Genomic DNA, 22327 nt, shown 5'->3' on the forward strand with positions numbered 1-22327 from the left:
CTTTTCTAGTGAGTCATGTTTTCTCATGAAAGTATAGCAATCTCAATTTAGACATTTTTAGCTTCTAGGGAAAATCCAGACATGATTTGCTCTAGGACCTATTTATGCAGTACTATCTGCCTTGTCCCTAAAACCCCAGAGTCCTCACTTCTTTTGCATATATATCAATCTTTGAGAATACTGTGATCATTTCTCCACAGATTTGGAAGGAAAGACTCCTTAATATGAAATAATTTGCCAAGACAAAATATTTTGCAGTATATTGCTATTTCTCTAAATGAGAGATTATGGTAAGCAGTTGGGAGAAAACTCCAGTGTTGACGAAACAACATTTATGACAGTTAACTGTGAGTAAAGAAAGAAGACAATTGCTAGGGATGGTCGAAAGGACATCACTTAGTTTCCCAAAAAGGATGCCCTTTCTGCACATTAAAGGATACAATGGACAAACACACCAGTTCCTTCCTTAGTCATTTAATCTGACTTCTGCACAACTCAGATAGCTTTAGTTCATTTTTCAGTAGTTCTCCAGAGGATCAAGAGGAACCATTTCAAAACCTATCCATTTCCACACCACCATCAAGGGCAAAGGGGTGAAGGAAACCACATTGCCATTTGAGCTTCCAAAGAAGCCAGCATCATTTACTCCAAGGTGACATTGGTAAAATTACCACATTAGCAACTGCACAGAACTGCTGTGAAATAGCAGCAGGGCTATGGAAGATGAGGGATTATAGTACTGAAACTGAGGGAGGTGGGGAGAGAAGGGGAGAACCTAATTTCTATGCTGAACAAAGGCATGCACCCCAACTTCATCACTCTATTCGATTGATACAACATGTCACTTGCACTTCAGTAGTTTACAATCATCTGTGAATTGAGGGCAAAATGATTTTAGTAGTAGTGCAAAATTGATTCTTCATTCCCTCCCCCCCCCCCCCCCCCCAATTTTCTATTCTGGGAAGACACCAGCATGAGCATGGAAATCATTTTATTTATTTATTTATTTACAGTATTTATATTCCGCCCTTCTCACCCCATAGGGGACTCAGGGCAGATTACAATGTACATATATATGGCAAACATTCAATGCCATAGACATCCAACATATATAGACAGACACACAAAGGCTATTTAACATTCCAGCTTTTTCATGAGGGTATTATGGCCACCAGGGTAGCTATTGCTTCACTGTCCATTTATGACACTGATGAAGTACTTACTCATTCTTTGCATGCTTGCTGGAGATTTTTATGGGATCGTAAATTAGCCTCCCCACATAAGCGGTACCTAAATTTCCTACTTTACAGATGCAACTGTCTTTCAGGCTGCAAAGGTCGACAGCAAGCTACACAAATTGGTTGTAAGCTCATTCCGACCCAGACTGGATTTGGACTCATGACCTTTTTGGTCAGTAGTGATCTTAATGCAGCTGGCTCCCAGCCAGCTGTGCCACAGTCCCGGTGCTAGAAAACACTACACAGCCAATCCAAAATTGTATGAAGCCAAATCACAGACAAAACATTTCTGTTTCCCTCAATCTATCACCTTGTGTGGGGAAAGGCAAGGCAACCACAGGAGAGAAGCACTAATCATTGCCATTTCAGGATGAGTGTCAGGCACTAGTAACAGTGAAAAGTAGAAGGGAAACATCTCACAGGGCATCTACACTAAGCAGTTTTGCTTGTGGATGAAGAAAGTGGTTTTGCTTGTGGATGATTGCAAAGGAAATTCTGGGTTTGAGGTCTGGATGGTGATTATACAAACCACAGATCGAGTGAACCAGTCCCCAGATCCACAGCATTGACATTTACAGATAATATTGTTTTCTTTTTAATTCCCCCCTTCAGAATGGCCATGTGTGTATCAGATGATCACTTCAAGAAATTCACATTCTGCAGAGCAAATTCCATCCTGCAATGTTCTTTATTTATTTATTTACATTACTTTTATCCCACCCATATCAGCCTGAAGGCGACTCAGGGCGGCGTACAAGTCGGCACAATTAGATGTCATATATAAATACATACATCGGTTAAAAACCAAAACAAATCACATCATAATACAATTAAAATCATAAAAGCAATAAACAATAAAAATTATAAAAACTATGTCTTCTTGTTCAATTCCTCAACCATTCCATCGTCTTGGCCATTCCAAGTTCATATTCCAATTTGAGATTATCTGGTCATGCTGAAGTTCCAAACGCTTGCTCAAAGAGCCAGGTTTTCACTCTTCTCTGAAAGGTCAGGAGGGAGGGGCCGATCTAATATCCCTAGGCAGGGAGTTCCACAGTCGAGGGGCCACCACAGAGAAAGCCCTGTCTCTCGTTCCCGCCAAATGCATCTTTACATTGGAACGTGCTGATGCACATTAAGAGCTTTCTTTCAGACTTCCCTTTGACTTTGCTGATGGCAATTTAAAGCCCTTAAAATGTGCTGCAGAACCCTTTTGCAGCATATATTGTTTAGTATCAGGTGTTGAAGTTAACTTGAAGATACATTAAATGAGCCATGTGGATCCCCAGTCATACACACAGCAGAGGAAAAAAAGTTCAAATACATTTTTTCAACTCAGCTGAAGGATTGTTCCTTTTTCTCTTCAGAACCCTCCCCTGCCCCCAATCATGAGCTAATTTTTACCTTTTGATGGGAGTATTAACATAGGTGTTATTTTGAATAGTCAGACATAGCTCACTGAATATATATGGGAAATAAGGTTGCCTGCCACCCCCAAAATGTGATAATATTGCATTTATGTCTTGAAAACCAGCAACAAAGATATCTATATTTATAGATGGGGAGAGGGGAGATTTGCAAGCATGTCTCCTCCAACAAGCACCAAGGGAGTAAAGATTCCTCAGGGCCAAAGTAGCATCTCACTACATTAGATTACAACTACCAAAATAAATTGCCTCCTGAGATCTTCTTCAAATGCTGCCAACTTTGCTTGCTGTAACCCTTGACACCTTTTGTTGCTTACGGCCCTTCTCTTCTGTATGTAAGGAACTTGGATGAAGGGGATGCCGCGGTAAGTGTCATTAGCTGCAAGAAACAAGCTAAAAAAGCAAAAGCTCTTTTGCCTCTTTCATCTCAAGAGAAATGATGGCAACTGCTGTCTGAAGCTGCATAAAGACCATTTACACAAAAGGTCTGTGACTCTGGTAAAATCAACTCTGAGTTTTTATTTCCTTATCCCTTTCATGCCCCATGATCCCTCCCCATGTCTCCATCCTGGGTGGCACTTTTGCACTTTTACAGCCTTGTGCAGAAATAAGAGACTTACCAAATAGCACTTATTTGGGTAGAAAAACAGAGTTTTCTTTGGTTTTGGAGAGAAACTTCTCTTTCTGAAAGAGAGGGAAAGAAGAGAAGATCATTCAGAGTCATTTGCAAAACATTTTACTGACATTTATCAAGTCAAACATATATGCTACTGGGTTGCTGTGAATTTTCCAGGCTGTATGAAAACGAACAAAATCTGGCTACCAGTATTAAAAAAACCTCTAAAATCAGAACAGTAAATAAAGAACAACACTAAAAAAGGTGGAATTCCAGACAAGAAACAATCAGGGCCAGTTAATCACCTCCCAACAAAGGATTCCTCTAGGCAGGAAGCAGCCAAGCCTTGAAGCTAAAAGGCTATTCAATGCTAATCAAGGTGATCAATTGCAATGGAGGATGAAAGAGAGAAATGTGCCAAGAGGAAAGCGCGTCAAGTCAACCCTGACCAAGACCACCTTCCACTTGAAACCAATGTCCTCACTGCGGGAGAAGATGCAGATCAAGACTAGAGCTCCACAGTCACCTGCGGACCCACCAGAATACTGGTGGAAGTGGAAGACTATCCTACTCAGCCAACGAGGGATCACCTAAGTAAGTAAGATCAATTGCAACATTCACACTTGCCTCAAGCAGACAAGAGTTCATTCTCCCTCCCTGGACATCCCACAGATATATAAACCTCACTTGCCTAGTTTCCAACAGATCTCACAACCTCTGAGGATGCCTACAATAGATGTGGGTGAAATGTCAGGAGAGAATGCTCATGGAACATAGCCATACAGCCTGGAAAACTCACAGTAACCCAGTGATTCTGGCCATGAAAGCCTTCGACAACACATATATGCTACTATTTCATCACTTCAAAACAGAATTCATTCAATCACAGATTTGTCCAACTGGCTAGTAGCCCAATGCCATCTAGTCCAAAACACTGTCACATCAGAAATCCATGGCTAAATCATCCATGAGAGGCCATTGCCCCTACTCTAGCCATATTCATTTTATGCAGGTGTGTAGAATTGTGGTATCTGCAATACATAGTTTGACACTCCCTTAAAGCTCCCAAAACTCACCAAAAAGAAATGTTAACATCCCTGCCAATTTTTGTCCCCAAAATGCCTTCAAATGACACCTCCAAATATGGTGGTTTGGATCACTTTATCCCCAATTAAAACCACCACAACTTCAAAAAAACAGGAAAATCACATTTTTTTTTCATTTGTGATTATGATGCTGTGCCTTGTGCGATGGTCATGTGGAGAATTGGCCCTACCCTTTCAAAGCTGTCCACCCCTGACTTAGGAGCCCCTGGTGATAAAAATGGGTTAAAACTTTGTGCCGGCAGGACTGAAGACCGACAGGTCGGAGGTTCGAATCCAGAGAGAGTGCAGATGAGCTCCCTCTGCACTCTCTCCCTCATCTGTCAGCTCCAGCTCCCCATGCGGGGGCATGAGAAAAGCCTCCCACAAGGATAGTAAAACATCAAAACATCCAGGCATCCCCTGGACAATGCCCTTGCAGACAGCCAATTATCTCACATCAGAAGCGACTTGCAATTTCTCAAGTCGCTCCTGACACAGGGAGGAAAAAACTGTGACCTAAATAATTTTCCTAAATCAAGGTCGAGCAAATTCTGGGGCCATGAGGCAACACTGGACTTCTCTCTGGGACTTCTCCACATATCTGTGCATGCTTACATACTAATACATAACCACACACATAATCAGACACATAAAACATACTTCTCCAACAACCAGTATTATGGATCATTGGAGAGGGGAGTGATAGCTTTTGTACTGCTTTCATCTCAGAAACACTGGATAGAATTTAAAGCTGAAGTACAAAAGTAAGTATTGGTAGTGCATATCAACCGAAGATCATCTAAGCATATGTATTAGCAGCTTTTCTCAGCCTGGTGCCTTCTGGATGTGTTGGACTATAATTTCCCTGAGGCGACACTGTCTGAAGATTATGGGAGTGATAGACAAACACATCTGAAAAGCAGCAGGTTGGGAACAGGATTGGAGAGCACAGGAATCTTAATTCACTCCAAGGTATTTCTTTATTATCAGTGCTGAAGATGCATAACTAACTTTTGTTTTGTGTAAAAAACAACTTCTGATTCAGAAAAGCATGGTGTTATACTAATGTCTACCTATGAAGATTATCAATTTTGTGTAGGAAAGATTAGGCAGATTACATAAAACTGGGTTTCCAACATTCATCCCCAGTAACCACACACAAAACAGTGAGAGAAATACAAGTCGTATTCATATCCTTTTCAGTAAAAAGCATGTGTGATTTATAATTACTTTATTCTAATGGCTTCTTCTATAAGCAATTTTTAAAAAACAGTGAGTTAAAAAGGAGCTGTTTTCAGAATAAATGACAGTACATGGACATATACAACATAAGCAGAAAGCATAATCATAAATAACCTAACCAATTCATCTCCAACATGGAGAAGTATTATTGGCATTACCATTTGAATTACTATAATTAACATGAGTAATGTTTGACAGAACTAAGAAACAAATCTTTTGCTAATGCCTGCATTCAGATGGACACACTAGAAGCACTGACCAGTAATAGAAATTGTACAAATAAAACACTATCGGGCAATTTTGTGTTTAATCCATCAAACAGTAGCCTTCTACACCATGTGGCAAATCTCATATGAAATGAAAAAATGAATTCCAAAAGCAATATTTGATGTGACATGAGGTTCTGATGATCAAAGCTCCAAACCCTAGTGGACACACTCAGGCCTTTGGGTATGAATACAATTCGTTCTTCGGAAACCAGTCAATGTCAGCAATGGGAAAGCTGAATCTGGTCTTCTTTTTCCTATCATATTGCCAATGGGTGCATAAAAAATTCAGACAAAGAAGCACAGGAGAAATGCACAAAAACATTGGAATTTCTCTGTATGAAAAATGAATCTGGCATCTCTGGGGATTCATTCATAGAGAGAGAACTAGTGGTCTTCCAGATGTTGTTTCTCACCTCTCATCTTCTCCAACCAACAAGGACAACGATCAAAGATCAAAGATCTTGGGGGTCTGACAACATCTGGAGAACTAAGACCTCCATCTTTTTGTCAAACTATCTTTATTAAATTATTGAAAAGCAGATATATTTTTTTTTGCAATTGATAAGTACCCTGCACCCAACAAAGACCAGCAGATGCTTTCATGAATTCCACAAGACATGAAGTTAATGGCCTTTTCCTGAGATCTTCTCCAAAGCAGGTGATATACTTTAATACACTACTGCCAAACTGAACAATTCTACTAGCTATTATGGCCAATATTCATATAATAAACTATGTCCCTTGAGTTTAACAAATACTCCAGTAGCTATTGCAGTGTTTTTGGTAGAAAATTCAGTATGTTAACTATACACTACAAAGATCTCAGAATCATTATGTTTTAGATGACAGTTTTCTGAATTTGCAAGCCAGCATGGTCACCAGTTGGACCAGGAAACTCTAGCTGTCTAAATTATAATTTCTCTATGCCTGGCCTTTACTTCAGTGGTTCCCAATCTTTTTTTGACCAGGGACCACTTGACCAGGGACCACGCTCCAACAGTAGTACCAAAAGGATTACGAAGTGGTTTTTTGTAAACTTTAGATTCCACTTGGTCATTTGGGGTGCTGATTCTGAAAACTGCATTGGACATACCATGTCAGCTCTAGTTTCTGATACAGAACATATGCCATCCAGTAGTCACCATTAGCTCGTCCACAGAAAACCATATTTAATAAGCTTCGGCATTATAAGAAGGTTTCATGAGACCGGTCGCTCTTGTTGCAATGGTGTAGTAACGGTGAGGCTGCGGACCATATTTTAGTTCTTGCAGACCACTGGTGGCCCACAGACCACAGGTTGGGAACCACTGCTTTATTTAAACAAAAGTCTACCACCAATTAACTGAATTGGGTTGACTAGAAATGGGGCTAAGATGTCTGATTCTCAAATTTTCATCCCCCCCCCCCCCCAATATATTCAACCAAAAGAACGTGTAAAATTTTGAATGTGGAAGAAAGCAAAACTGGCACCTTTTTCTATCCAGGTAGAGGTCTTTCCAGATATGAGCTCTTAAGAGTTCAGCTTTGTATTTCAGTGTGTTTAATCATCCTTATGGTGCTAATATGGATTAGCATTTATTTTTCCCTGACAGACTCATTTTTGACAGAAACATGGCAGTCAGGTACAATATGTCTTTCTTCATCTTGGAAATAGCTGGAAATGCTAGGTTTGGTCAATCCAAATAACTAACAATTTCATTCAGTCTGATTTTGGTAATCACTCAAAAGATGACATTCAGTCACTGATAGATTGTAAGACTTCCCAAATTAAAATGTGGGAGACGTTGCTGGACTGCAAATTCTATCAGCCTTATCAATGATGATGAGTGAGTGGAGTTACAATCTAAAAACATCTGGAGGGCCACCTATGATATAACTCTGATATAAGATTTTAATGAAACAGGTTGTAGAAAATACTTAAGAAGAAGTGCATACACACACTATCCATTACTCTCTGACTGCTAGAACTGCCCTATTCAGTTGAAACATTTTACTTGTGGTTTTGTTTTTGCAAAACAAGAACACTAAAGCTATCAAATGACTAGGAATAATAACCGAAAAAGGCAAAAACAAAGCTTAGCAGATATTCCTGACATGACCCTGAAGGTCTGCAAATTAAATTATAGCAAAAGAAAACAGAAAGAAAAATGAGTGGAGAAACATTTAGGTTTTCTTCTGCCAATAATAACATGGCAATCTGTCTCTTATTGCCATTGTATGAAGCCCAAGCTCTACAATTATACTGTGTGCTGTAATGTATAGTCACTGAGAAAAGAACCAAGGTGTTTCAAGCAACATAGTAACATTAATATGCACGTTTCTTGACAAGATATTTCCTCTGGATTCAAAAATTCATTGCTCACTCCCTTTATACAAAGCAGATGCATCAGATGATAAGAAGGACCTTCCATAGCATTTCCACAGTGTGTGTGTGTGTGTTTGGGGAGGGAAAACAGAGACCCAGTCTTAACCAATGTAGACAGTCTTCCTGCTGTTTGTCCAGTTTTTCAAAAAGGTAAGTCATTTCCTATCACTGAAGTACACAAACATTGTGTTTTCCTTTGCCCAGCCCAGAACCTCTGGCCCATCTTGATGCTCATTCAAGACAAGCACTGACAAGCTAGAACACCTAGAAATACAAGTCCTTTGTGAAATAGTTGGAAGATCTGAGTAGTTTTAGCCTGGAAGACAGATAATTAAAAGAGTAGACTTGATAGAAGTTTTCAAATATTTGAGGAATTGTCACACAGAAGTTGAAAGAAATTTGTATGTTGCTCCAAAGAGCAAGGTTAGAAATAGTGGGTGAAATGTTTGGAGGAACCTCATAACACACAAAGGCTCTCCTTCAGTGAAGATCTTTAAACAGAGTCTGGGGTGTCATTTATCATGGATGTTGTGATCACATCCTGCAAGATTCTATAACAGACAGAGGAAGGCCCCTTGAAATCTGTGATTCAGTGATTATCTCTCTGCTGTTTCCCCACAACATTTTGCTTTGAAAACAGAAATATGGAAAAAGAAAAGGCTTAAGGAGCATCTCCAGATGTTGAACTTAGAAATTAACCACTCAAGCTACATAAGACTGCTGCCTCCAGAATGCTCTTCACTGCAGTCCCATTGGCAGAAATCTCTGTTCATCATCAGATATTTGGGAAAGTAAAATATTGCCTTTCTTCACGCTAGAAATTGTAAGCCAATATACATACATACGTCTTTTTGGAACTCTGTTACTACATGAAATGCCTTCCCTTCTAGAATGATTGGGAGTTGATCTTTCCATCTTTATTTTGTCTGCAAAGCAGACTGGGGTACACTGACGTCTGGAAGTTTCACGTGTCTGTTCATTTTTAAAACCTTAACCATCCTGCTTCTTCACCCACACAATTATTTTAGGACCACCAGGTTGACAATTGAGTGGAAAACAGCAGAACCTTTATGTTCAAAAAGCACAAAAATCCAATAGTATGGGAAGTTGAGCACTCTTCTATATGTAATTGAAAGCAAAAGACCAATGAATGGAGATTATCTGGCATTCTCCTTTGAGAAACACCTGAATAAGAAGCACCTATCTACAGAGAAAGAGCATAGAAGGCAGTAATGATGTTAAGACTTTCTCTAAGCCTAATATAAATTGTAACATTAATCTTTCTCTTCTGCAGACAAGATCTGCTTTCTATGAGAAAAAAGATATACCTGTATAAATCCAAAATTATTATGTGTAACTTTATTTAGTTGAAACAGTTTTCAAGATATGACAGACTAAGGCCAATATCTTCAAGAGGCAAAATTCATGAAGAAAGACAAAGCCAGAGAATCTTTTTGATGTGTCCGATATGCAGTTTGCTCTGTGATCACACACTTACTGAACAAATTCCTCTTCTGTCCCATTCCCACATTCTCATTTCAATCATTACATTACTTTAAAATCTAGTAACTTCACAGGTACCAGATGTAACCATTTATTCAAACTCCACAGACTGTTAGAATAAATGTTTACAACTAGCATAGGACTTTTATTGTGTAGTGAATATGAACCAGGACTCTGGGAGAGCAGTTCACTTCCCTGATAAGTTATAGAAACCCATTGGGTTACCCTGGAGCAAGTCTCGGCCTAAGAGGAAGGCAATGGAAATCCTTCTCTGAATAAGAAAACCCTATCACATGGTCTCCATATGTCCAAGTCAACGTGTAGGCACATAACAAAAATAGGATTTATGGCTGTGACTACACAGGTTAAAAAAATGGCCCCGCCTTGGTACTGGTGCATGGAGTCCACATGACATATGGCTGGTTTTATAACAGAAGTGCTGCATTCAGCTGTTCATCCAGTGCAAGGATAACCAGGATATCCCAGTGTTTTTGAGTTGTAGATAGCCAGATCTAGCTGGATTCAGATCTGACTGTCCAATCTATTGTCCACATATCCACAGACCTGTCACTGTGTTGCTGGCTAAAAGCAGCTCCCCACCAGAGCCTTGCTGGTGACATTGTTTCTGCTGGTCACATGGCTGGGCACCCTATTGTGATCTCATTAGAAGCAATGATGTCAGCAAGGCTCTGTCAGGGACCTCATTCTGGCAGGTGAAACAGCAGCAGAAGCAGTGACAACACCAATGAGATCTTGGCCTGGCAAGCCCTCTGGACACCAAAGGGTTCTGGTGATGCTCCCATGCTCCATCCATGACTATATATTGCCTGGGTTGTTGTAGGTTTTTTGGGCTGTGTGGCCATGTTCTAGAAGTATTATCTCCTATGATTCCGGCCATGAAAGCCTTTGACAATATATGTTGCCTTTTTCTGCCCAGATAGGCAGTCAATGGGAATCAGGAGGATTTTCAGTGTTTTGAGGCATTTTAGGGAGATGCTGCCTCTTGTGTGTCAAGCCAGCCTTTTCCTCCTCATGTCCATCGAAGGTTGAAAGAAAAGAAACCATCTTATTTCTTATTACTCTTGCTATCCTGTTTAATTGTTCTATTTCTATGCTATTATTCCTATGCCGCTATACGTTTCTATCCACTGTATTGACCACCCCAACCTTTAACAAGTTTCGCATATTGGCCCTCTCCCTCCCCTCCCCTCCAAAAATGAGTCTGTTGTTGCTTTTGGTGTTTGTTTATTGTTGTTTATGCTGTTTTATGCTACTTTAATATGTTATTGTTATGTTTTTAATTATATGTTGCCTTGGGCTTGGCCCCATGTAAGCTACCCCGAGTCCCTTCGGGGAGATGGAGGCGGGGTAGTAAAAAAAGGTTCTATCCTCAACTTGTATTTTTGAGTTTCGTAGTTAACTAAGTATTAACTAAGTTTTGCTTACTAGGAATTTGTCACCAATTGCAGTCTTTGCCTTGGTTTTTAAAATTGCCCAGTTTTAGGTATTAGTTTTAATAGTACATGAAGAAGTTTACCAGATTTTGTAGTGCAGCTCATTATAGTAGAAATAACCCATTCCAATGCCCTGAAGGCAAAATAGCTGGTGTCTACTATACCATTTCTAGAGATCAAAAATCAAGTTTATCGCTCAGAGCACTTACTTTGTAGTGATCAGCAGCAGTGCTAGTTAGTTGGTAAACTAAGGGCTGCAACATATACATGTATGAGAATTTGCTATAGAAAAAAGTGCCCTGAGGTTAACATCTATGCATGCAAACACTGTAAATGAAAGTCAACATTATTTCACCAGTAGGCATTAAGAGGACATTTAGTGGTATGCAGGGGGAAAAACGAATAATAGAAGGAAATATATGTCAACAGTATAAGACAAGATACAAGCCAAAAGTTGTAAAATTAATTGAACATTATGGCAGGTAGGTTAGCAAGTTTTCTTCATTATTTAGCTCTAGAAAAGCCTTGTTCTCTTGCTTTGTCATTTTGAAGAGTACCAAAACAATGTGTTGTGAACATGCAACTACAGCATAAATCCTCTGCAACACACCCCTCACAGGCTCAACTTGCATTCTTCTTAACTTCATGAACGTTTGAGTGCTATCATGCCACTAAGGGATATATTAGGGCTGGGCGGTTTCGTTTCGTTAATTCGTAATTCGTTAATAATTCGTTAATTTTTTCAATTACAAAACGATAACGAACCATTCTGGAGCAATTATTAAAAAAAACGAATTTTCAAAAATGTTTTGTAAATGCTTCGTATTTCGATATTGTATTCGTTTCGTTATTGTTTTGAGGTCGTTTCGTTATTATTTCCGCATGTCTGGGCCAGTTTTATGGTTTAATTAGTGAAAAAAAATTATAATATCACACCAACAGTCAACAACAGAGGGAGAGGGAAGCTTCAGAAGGTTTTGGAGGTTTTTTAGCGTATTTCGCGGTCGCGTCCGCCATTAACGAATCGATTCGTTATTGTTTCGGAAATCGATTCGTTAATTTTTTACCATTTATGAAATTTCGTAAATATCGAACTTTTTAAAAGGAAAATTTTGTAATTATTTTAAATATCGAAACAAAAAAAAAACCCAAATACAAATCGATTTTAGAAACAAATTTTTCCGTTGTTACCCAGGCCTAGGATATATATATAAGAGATCACGTTTGTCCTGTGAGTGGTAGTCAATGAATGAGTGCGTGTGTGACTTCAATATGTCTGCAAACTATGTCTCTTCTCTGTGTGACCATTTTAAGATTTGAACTAATCTATCAATTTGTGTATTATAATATATACATTCGAAACAACAGCAGGTATATTCATCATGAAGATTTTGCTAGTATGAAGGGCACAATATGAAGAAATGGGCTGCCGAGTGGTGCACAAGGGAAAAAAGGTTGGGCACCTATGATCAGTAAGGTAAGATATTCTAACAGATAGTTCTCTGTGAAGCAACTAAAAATTTGCCAACTTTTCTTGGGGCTCACATTGTAAGATTCAAGGAATGGACCCAAGCAGCTACAGGACCAATGGGTGACAACTGGTTCTTCTGGTGGTAGGGAAAGCTGACAATAACAGATTCCTCAAGAGAAGAAATCCAGAACTTAGAAGTGTGGGATTCAAAAGTTTTTCTAAAAAATAACCCTACCAAGCTCTAGAAAAACAAATGAACTTGGAAGATTTTTTTCGTGCCAGGAGCAACTTGAGAAACTGCAAGTCACTTCTGGTGTGAGAGAATTGGTTGTCTGCAAGGATGTTGCTCAGGGGGCACACGGATGTTTGATGTTTTACCGTCCTTGTGGGAGGTTTCTCTCATGTCCCCGAATGGGGAGCTGGAGCTGACAGAGGGAGCTCATCTGTGCTCTCCCCAGATTCGAACCTCCGACCTGTCGGTCTTCAGTCCTGCCTGTATAAGTGTTTAACCATTTTGCCACCAGGGGCTCTGACTTGGGAGATAAAGCAAAAAATAAAAGCTCCTCAGAATTAGTCTCCTTGCTTCTTGTCCCTCAGATTGAAATTTTGTGACTTCCCTATTGAGAAAGTCAAAAGTCGGTGAACAGAAATAGATAACAATGAGGTTTTGTGTCAAGCTCTTGGACCTGGGAGCCTGAGACATAACTACAGGTTCAGTCCCTCTTATCCAAAATACTTGGGACCAGATTTGAGGGTTTTCCTGCTTTTTGGTGTATCTGTCTTTGCAAATATGAATATAATGAGCTTTTGAGATGGGATCCAAATCTAAATGTGAGGTTCATTTCTGATCAATATACATATTGTGTACATAGCCTAATTGTAACAAAATTATGCATTAGACAAAGTTTATGTAAACTGAACAAACAGAAAGCAAAATACTCTTTATATCAGCCACCCAAGTAGCCTATTTCAGGTTTGGGGGTATTTTGGATTTTGGAATTCCAGATAAGAGATGATCAACATGCACTTTTTTCTTTAGTGTTTGGATAATTAACTAAAATAGCAGACTAAAATGGAGGTGAAAACTTTACATCTTCCTTCTGCATATCGGTTTAGTGAAGAGTGGTATAAAGATTTTCGAAAAACATTTTACATGAATTGTGTTTTCTTCCATGGGACTTATTGGTAAGAATAAGTGGCTAAAGTAGATGCCATAGTCCTGAGATAAAGATGCCCACTTCGATATCTTCCCAAAAGAAATCCAGCATGACCACCTGTGTCCTTGAGATGGCAACACATGAATCAATAGCTATCTGCCAGCTTATTTTAACATGCAGGATGAGTTACTGTCAGGCAAGATTATAGAAGGAGTCTTCAGGAAGAGCCTATTTCCTGTTCATGCAGGATCACAATCACTGGCCTTGACCCAAACAAGGTGCTCGCAGCACAGCATGTTACTATTGTATGTAACCAAGCAATGCACAGCTTTCTCAGAAACAACTCTGTCTACATTTGGCTTCTAAAAGACAAGGCTCTGACAGGTCCTTGCAGTGAAGAAACGGGTGAAGGGTGGAAACAAAGTCAACACTAGAAACCAGCAACCCACACAGTTTTTTAGGAGCTGATGGCCTTGAGTGCTGCCCCAATTGAGCTTTCCTTAAGCAACCATTTCTTCCTGCTTCTGTATCCTTGATCTCCACCTCTGATCTTGTTCTTCTATCCTACTTTGTTCTTTGATCCCTACTTTGAGCTTGCTCCCAACTCTTATTTTCAGGTTTACCCTTTGGCAATGTTCATCATTATTCAATATAAGCTTGTGCTTCAGCATTCTGGATCCAGATACAGGAATAGCTTGGATAGTAAAGCCTCCAGCAAATAAGGTCCTTTTTACAAAGGATTTTTACATCCAGCCTCTTCTTTTCCGCTTCATCCTCTGTCTACCTGGGAAGCAATTCAGCAGAATTAGCCTTGTAAGGAGGATGAAAAAGAGCTAGAGAAGCCTTAAAAAACAAAACAAAGTAATAGTGGTAGGGCAGAGAAGGTTGAAAACCTACAATAAATATAATCAGTAAAGTGACTGTGGGAAAGATGCTTGGATTAGAACACAAATCATTTATAATTCCAGCAGCCTAAGCTGAAGAGACAGAGTGAAAAGATAGCAAAATCTCAGAACTTCCCCCAAAATAGTAATCCCCAGGTGCTTTGGACTCCCATGAGAACCAGCTATGTTTCCATTAGAACCCCAATGATTGAAAGTGAGTTGATTGAGTTGTAGCTCTTGTGCAGCTTGAGGATATGGACAGGATCCTTGGAGAGGTGAGAGCTACCACATATCTTTTAGATCAGGTGTCCTCAAACTAAGGCCCTCCAAGGTCATTTACCCGGCCCTTGCTCAGGGTCAGCCTAAGTCTAAACCGACTTGAAAGTACACAACAACAACAACAACAACAATTCCATCTCATCAGCCAAAAGCAGGTCCACACTTCCCATTGAAATACTAATAAGTTTGTATTGTTAAAATTGTTCATTTTAATTATTGCATTGTTTTAAGTTTTTTTTTTTTTTGGCACTACAAATAATATATGTTCAGTGTGCATAGGAATTCATCCGGCCCTCCAACAGTTTGAGGGACTGTGATCTGGCCCTCTGTTTAAAAAGCTTGAGGACCCCTGTTTTAGATCCTTGCCCTTCCGGGCTGATCGAACAGGCCAGAGGGGAACTGGCAGGGTGGGTGGAGGTGGTGGTCAATGCCTCCTTGGAACAAGGCAAAGTTCCAACTTGCCTAAATGAGGCAGTTGTGGGACCTATATTTTAAAAGCCATCCTTGAACCCCTATATAATGGACAACTATCAGACAGTATCAATCCCTTTCTTTCTAAGTAAGGTCCTGAGGCGTGTGGTTGCCTTCCAACTCCATGGATTTCTGGATGAAACAGATTATCTAGATCCATTTCAATCTGATTTTAGGCCTGGCTATGGAAAAGAGCTTTGGTCACCTTGGTGGATAACCTACATAGAGAGCTAGACAGGGGGATTGTGTCTCTGTTGGTTCTCCTGGATCTCTCAATGGCTTTCGATACCATTGACCATGGTATCCTCCTGGGTCACCTTGCTGGGATGGGACTGGGAGGCACAATTTTAACTACTTTACAATGGCTCTGGGCCATCCTGAAAGTGATGCTGGGAGGACTCCTGTGGGGTTCCTCCACCTTCTGCTTTGTACCCCATACTGTTAAACATATACATGAAACCACTGGGAGAGGTCATCCAGAGTTTTGAAGTACAGTGCCACCTATATGTAGATGACTACTCTTTTCCACCAAATGCCAAGGAAGCTGCCCTGACCCTAAAACAGTGCCTGTCACCAGTAATGGATTGGATGAGGGCAAAAAAATTGAAACTTAATTCAGACAAGACAGAGGTACTCCTGGTCAGTTGGAAGACAGACCAGGGAATAGGGATCCATCCTGTGATGGTCACACTCTCCCTAAAGACACAGGTCCGCAGTTTGGGGGTCCTTCTGGACTCCGCACTGAGCCTGGAGGCAACTTGTCTGGTATTTAAAAAGTTTAATACTTTCACTAATATATTGTTTTCTAAAAAATCTATCCCTAGGTCTTGGTGCAAGAGCACCCCATTCCTTATAGATACAAAAATCCATGAATGCTCAAATTAAAGTATATGCAGTGGGATAGTATACATTTATTTTTGGAGTATTTCCAACCCATGGATGATTGAATCCATGGAAGCAGAATCTGTGGCTATGGAGGACCAGTTGTATTTTCTTCTGTCAAATGAGGGAAGTGTATAGGGGAAAAACACATGGGTAAGAAAACCACGAAGCTTCCCGGTGACCCTTTGATCATGCCCCTCTTCACATTTGAATTTGTATCCATGTCTTTCAAGGAATTTGCACTTATAATAAATACATAATAAACTTTATTTGTATCCTGCCTCCATCTCCCAAAAAGGGATTTGGGACGGCTACTAAGGCCCTGCAAGTACAGTATAAACATCAACAGTACTTGAGTATTAAAACAATATCACATAAAAGTTATAAACAACCACTATCAACACATAAAATAAAATAAAATACACAATTTAAAAACACTTTCCATCAATGGTTAAAACTAACTGCCATCAATACACAACTGAAATGTCTACCTAATATAGGCCTATTACTTGAGGCCAAAGGCCTGTTTAAAAATCCATGTTTTTAAGCTAGACTGGAAGGATTCAAGGGTAGGGGCTAATCTCATTTCTTTTGGGAGGGTATTCCAGAGCCGGGTAGCCACTGTAGCGAGGGCCCTCTCTCTTGTTCCCACCAACTGCACTTGAAACAGTGGTAGTTGAGCGAAGAGCTTCCCCTGCTGATCTCAAAGTCCGTGCCTGTTCACTTATCCATTACATCTAGCTACAAATAGGAACCAGCTTCAAACAGACCCCTATTCTCTGCAATTCAAGATAACAGGCACTCAGAGCATACTTGACATGGTATAAGGAGCCCAGCAGACTTCCCATAGGGCAGTGGTTCTCAGCTGTTAGGATTTCTGGGAGTTGAAGGCCAAAAACATCTGGGGACCCCAGGTTGAGAACCACTGCCATAGGGGGTCCCTTGACTATGCAACAGGTTTGGGCTGTCTTCTGCAAAATGTATTGTGATTCTTTGTAGCAATGACTGGAAACTGCAACCAACTTTATACAGCCGGGCTACACTGATGTGGCTACATTTGCCAAGTGATCCAGTTGGTGTATTTGCCAAACCTTGCTAGTCATTATCTATTGCTACCTACCATTCCATAAATTTAAACCATCCTACATTTGGGAATTGTGCATTTCTGGACTACATCTGCTATAATGTCCCAGTCAGCATGCACAATAACCATGCTGTCCAGGGAATCTGGGAGATAGACTAAGAGTGAGGAGCTGGCTATCACCATGAAGGCTGGTTTTTGTATGGCCTGGAGGAGCAATCCACAAACAGTTGGGTTATTCCCCACATGCCAGCATACACTGCAGAAGTTACAAAGTCCATACTTCTTTCAGTTAACAGCTGTTAACTCCCGTGTCTTCATGTTTGTTTCATGCCATAGTCCAGTATAATCTGTGTAAACTAATCTTTCTTACTTACATATGTACTTTAGATCCCTTGTCTTATCTCCACTTTTATTTGCTTATGGTTATTCTATTTATGCAGCCACAATCAAGAAGGGAGTAGATTGCTTTTCTGGGCCATCCAAGAATGAACCTTTACAATAAATATCAAGCTCTCCTTTTCTGGATGGCAAAGAGAAGTAATCCAAAAGTAACTGGGATATACCCAAGTTCCCTCTATTGAGTGGATATAACCGCTTAGAAAAATTATACAACTAACTATAAAACAGTTCACCCAACAGTGGCTCATGTCAACTTTTACTTTTTTCTCAGTGTCTCATAAAAATAGATGCCTCTTCCCATCCAGTCGCATTGCAAACATTCTCTAGATGCTAATACTACGTTAGTGATACTAACTGACATAGATAAAGTAAAATGCAGCCATACGTTCTGTGGTCTTAGAAAGTCCTCTAAATCATAACATGGAAACCATGCAAGGCTTCAACCATCCTGCAATTTGAACCTTTGAGGCTTTAATTCCCATTGGTTTTGGACTGAAGGATAAAAATAGCACCTCAAAAATGTTCTAGAAAGAAAGTATAACACATTGGGTATGAGATGGTCTGTTAAAAAAACTGTATTGCAATTACTAGAACTAACAGACAATGTGTGGTTTCCCTGGTGTAGTATTTCCTTTCGAGTGCATATTTTAGACTTGGATAGAAACTCAGTAAATGTATGGACTGATGTACCGTATTTTCCGGCATATAAGATGACTGTGCATATAAGACGACCCCCAACTTTTCCAGTTAAAATATAGAGTTTGGGATATACTCACCGTATAAGACTATCCCTCTTCCAACGCATACCAAATAAAAATTTAAAAAGCATCAGATTTGATTTCAATATGGTAATTTTCCTATTACTGTACCTCCTTCTCTGCCTCTCAGATCTCGCACCTGCGCACCTGCACCACTTCACTGCAGTCTTCAGGAGCAAGATCTGAGAGGCAGAGGAGGAGGTACGGCAATAGGATACAAGAGTGGACCAGACAGGTAAAAGAAGTGTGTTTTTGTGGGCCCAGAGCCACTCTATCTCTTTTTTCCATACCTCGGGCACCCCGGACGACTGCAGCTTGCTCCACCCTTCACTTACACCTTCCCAGTGAGGCACCCCTTCACCTCACCATCGGGATCGCATTAAGTCCACGAATCCTGATGAATGGCTTTTCTTCTACCGTACTTGTACAGCGTCACCCTTAATGCTTTCTTACAGTCGCTGCATACGGCAGGGACACGGCCACTGCCATTTTTGAGCTCCCCCCACCATATGCGGCAACCACAGATTCTCCAATCCGGATTGGAAGTTTCAGCACCTGCTATATAAGATGACTCCCAGCGTAGAAGACTACTCCTGCGTATAAGACAACTCCCATGCATAAAGCTACTCCATCATGTAAGACAACTCCCATGTATAAGACAACCCCTGACTTTTGAGAAGATTTTACTGGGTTACAAAGTAGTCTTATATGCCAGAAAATACAGTAATCCTCTGTTCAACTGATACTTTGGAAGAAAAGTAAGGGGGACTCAGGGCGGCCTTGAGGCCTTCGGGCAATCAGGTTAAAGGACAATGGATAATATTTGACTATGGCTTGGAAGTGGATTTGGATAAGTGAAGAGGAGTTATCATTAGTATATGACTAGATAAATAGCCACCAACCTGGCAATAGCTAAATGGATCATAAGTATACTGTTTAATTTTTATTTTAATGTTCATGGTTTTAATTGTTATTTTTGCTATTGTATTTTATGACGGCATTGAATTGTTGCCAATTGTAAGCCGCCCTGAGTTCCCCTAGGGGTTGAGAAAGGTGGGGAAAAAAGGTTCGAAATAAATAAAATAAATAAAGTCTTAATGTAATACACAGAAAAATTTGCTAAAATTTGACACCAATTTGACATCAGCATCGACAAAAGAAAATGTTTAGAGAACATTGAGAGAGAAAACCATGCTGTCTAGCAGCAGGAATGGAAAAATGGGCTGCTCCTACATTTTAAAAAGATGTTTAAATATAATCACAAATGGAAAAACAGTATTAAGAATTAAATAGATAGGGAAAAGGTAGTCAGTGGATCCACCCCAAAGGGGATGGGTAACCACAGAAAAACAAAATGGGTTAAAAACAACACAGAAAAACAAAATGGGTTTAAACAGGGATTGGCTTCCAACTCTACATCAAATTGTATTATTTGCATTAACCTACTTGCTCTAATGCAAACTTTGTTATTTATCAACCTAGATAACATATGCTTCTACTCAACATGATGTATACTATTCTTCAAACACTACGATGACAACTCTAATTATCTCCCAAATGCATCACAACCGGTTGTCAATTCTGTTTAAATTTCTCTATAGTATGCCCTTCATTAGGTTTGTCAATCTGTCACTTTCAGCCAAATCATACAACGATAGAACCTCAGATTTAAAAGGGAAAGGGCCAAGGAATGACTTCCCTCCCTAATGGCTCCATTATATTTCTGCTGTAACTCAGGGGTCATGGTTATTCAACATCCTGCCTGCAATACCTGTAATACCTCCCAATTTTATTTAACAAGTTGCTACTGCAAGAAAATGTCAAAGTTGTTCTATTGAACAGTCAAGCAAAGAAGAAACGACACTAATGTAGCACAATACCAGCAAAACCTGACAATAACAGAATTCTTCTGCATGAATTACTAGGGATTAGTGGCAACTATTTTATAGTTCCAATCCGCACCATTTTTAGGTCTATCTTCTTACAGGATTACAATCATTCCCTCTTTCTCTCCAAACCCCTATATATAAAATGAACAAACGGTTCACAACTGACTAATCCAGCTCAGTCTATATACAGAATGAGATTTTAAAAATTAAGTAGAAAAGTCTCAATGCTTGCTTGACAGAAAACCATAAATTGATTCACCAAGATTAAGGGAGCATTTGAACATCTTCTAAGATTGTGTTTCTCAGGCTATCTGATGTGTGGGGTGGGCAGCTTTTGTTTTTGTTTTTATTGTACCAGGCAGTGGTATCATGCTCGTGCCCATTGAGCACAAGTGCCTTTTTCTTTCTTGAAACCTCTCCAGTCAATAGTTTGTACATTGGAACCAGCAGACTACCGACTTTATCATACTGGCCACTGGATTCTCCACGGATTGTGGAAAATTCAGTGGTGCCTGTTGGGGGGCAAGGGGAACCTGTCACCCCATGCCCCACATTGCCCAACTTACCCATAACTTGATCCCAAGGGGGAAAGCACTGGACTCCTGGCTTCCCCCCATTGCTGCTCATGCAACACGGGAAGCTTCCAGTATTGCTGCTGTGGCAGCATACACCAGTTCCGCTGTAGTTTTGCCACAGAGCCCCACCAAAAGTAGTTTCATATTGTGGGATGGGAGCCAGTTGGGTTCCATGGCTAAACTATAGCTGAACCACAGAGGCGGCCCTAGGTAATTTTCAATGGTAAGCAAACAGTATTTTGCCCCCCCCCCAAAAAAAAAAAACCAATCACTGATATATATCTTCTGTTCGTCATGGGAGTTCTGTGTGCCATATCTGGTTCAATTCCATCATTGGTGGAGTTCAGAATGCTCTTTGATTATAGGTGAACTGTACATCCCAGTAACTACAATTCGCATATGTCAAGGTCTATTTTCCCCCAAGAGCACCTCAAGAGCGCCCCTGGGAAAAATCAACTATACTGCAAATGCTTACTTTGTGTAATGGGTTGAGCCGCCCCTGCTGAACCAGCGTATGCCATCACAAAATCCCCATCTGATGAGGTAGTTCTGCTGTGAATAGTACTGCCTTAAGATACACTTTTCAGCATAAAGTGCACTACAGACACCAAATTCTAGACAAAATATTTAAACATGGCCTCATTTTCCTCCAGGAAAGGTCCTCTATCCTGGAACATCACACAAAATGCAACCACACTGTAGAATTCGTGCAGTTTGGCCCCACTGTAACTGCCATGGCTCAATACTATGGAATCATGGAATATGAAGTTTTGCAAGGCCTTTAGTCTTCTTCGTCAAAATGCTGGTGCCTCACCAAACTACAACTCACACTATTCTACAGGCTTCCAAAAGGAAGCCATGCCACATCCTTGAGGCTGCAGCTTGCCATCCATCCAAATCATCTTGCTAAGCCATCTCCCACCCGACAAGGATTGGAAAATCGCAGGGGGTGGCATATCTTTTCGGCAATTCTATCAGAAATTTCTGACTCTTCGGTTTTATTCTTTATTCAATACTGAAATCTATTTTTTCTCACAGTCAGTAGTTTATTTGATACAAACTATCAACAGAAGCAATTCATTGCTTCTGAAACTAGGGCAGGAAGTGAAGAAAATGCTGGGAGCGGCTGGGTGAAAGCAGTGAACCACAAGTTGGCAGCAGAACACAGAGTAGCCCAGAGAAAGCAATAAATCCATCATGCACTGTGGTTACATATTCTTAATTGAACTCTTTGAAAACTCCGTGGAAAAAATGGAGAGGGGAGCTGTATTTTAAAATG

At 40.2% G+C, this 22327-nt stretch overlaps 1 protein-coding gene across 5 annotated transcripts in view; it reads right to left on the minus strand.

Annotated features, from left to right (window-relative positions):
• Positions 1–22327, minus strand: part of PLCB4 (phospholipase C beta 4) — a 255778-nt gene that overhangs the window by 140371 nt on the left and 93080 nt on the right. For 4 of the 5 annotated variants that reach the window (XM_067469130.1, XM_067469126.1, XM_067469129.1 and 1 more), the window contains exon 3: positions 3286–3349. The exons of the other annotated variant lie outside the window; for it this stretch is intronic. The gene's annotated coding sequence lies outside the window, so the exon portion shown is untranslated. The remainder of the gene's footprint in view (positions 1–3285; positions 3350–22327) is intronic. 5 annotated transcript variants of the gene reach the window in all.

Source organism: Anolis sagrei, chromosome 1 (genome assembly GCF_037176765.1).
Source record: "Anolis sagrei isolate rAnoSag1 chromosome 1, rAnoSag1.mat, whole genome shotgun sequence".
NCBI lineage: Eukaryota > Metazoa > Chordata > Lepidosauria > Squamata > Dactyloidae > Anolis > Anolis sagrei.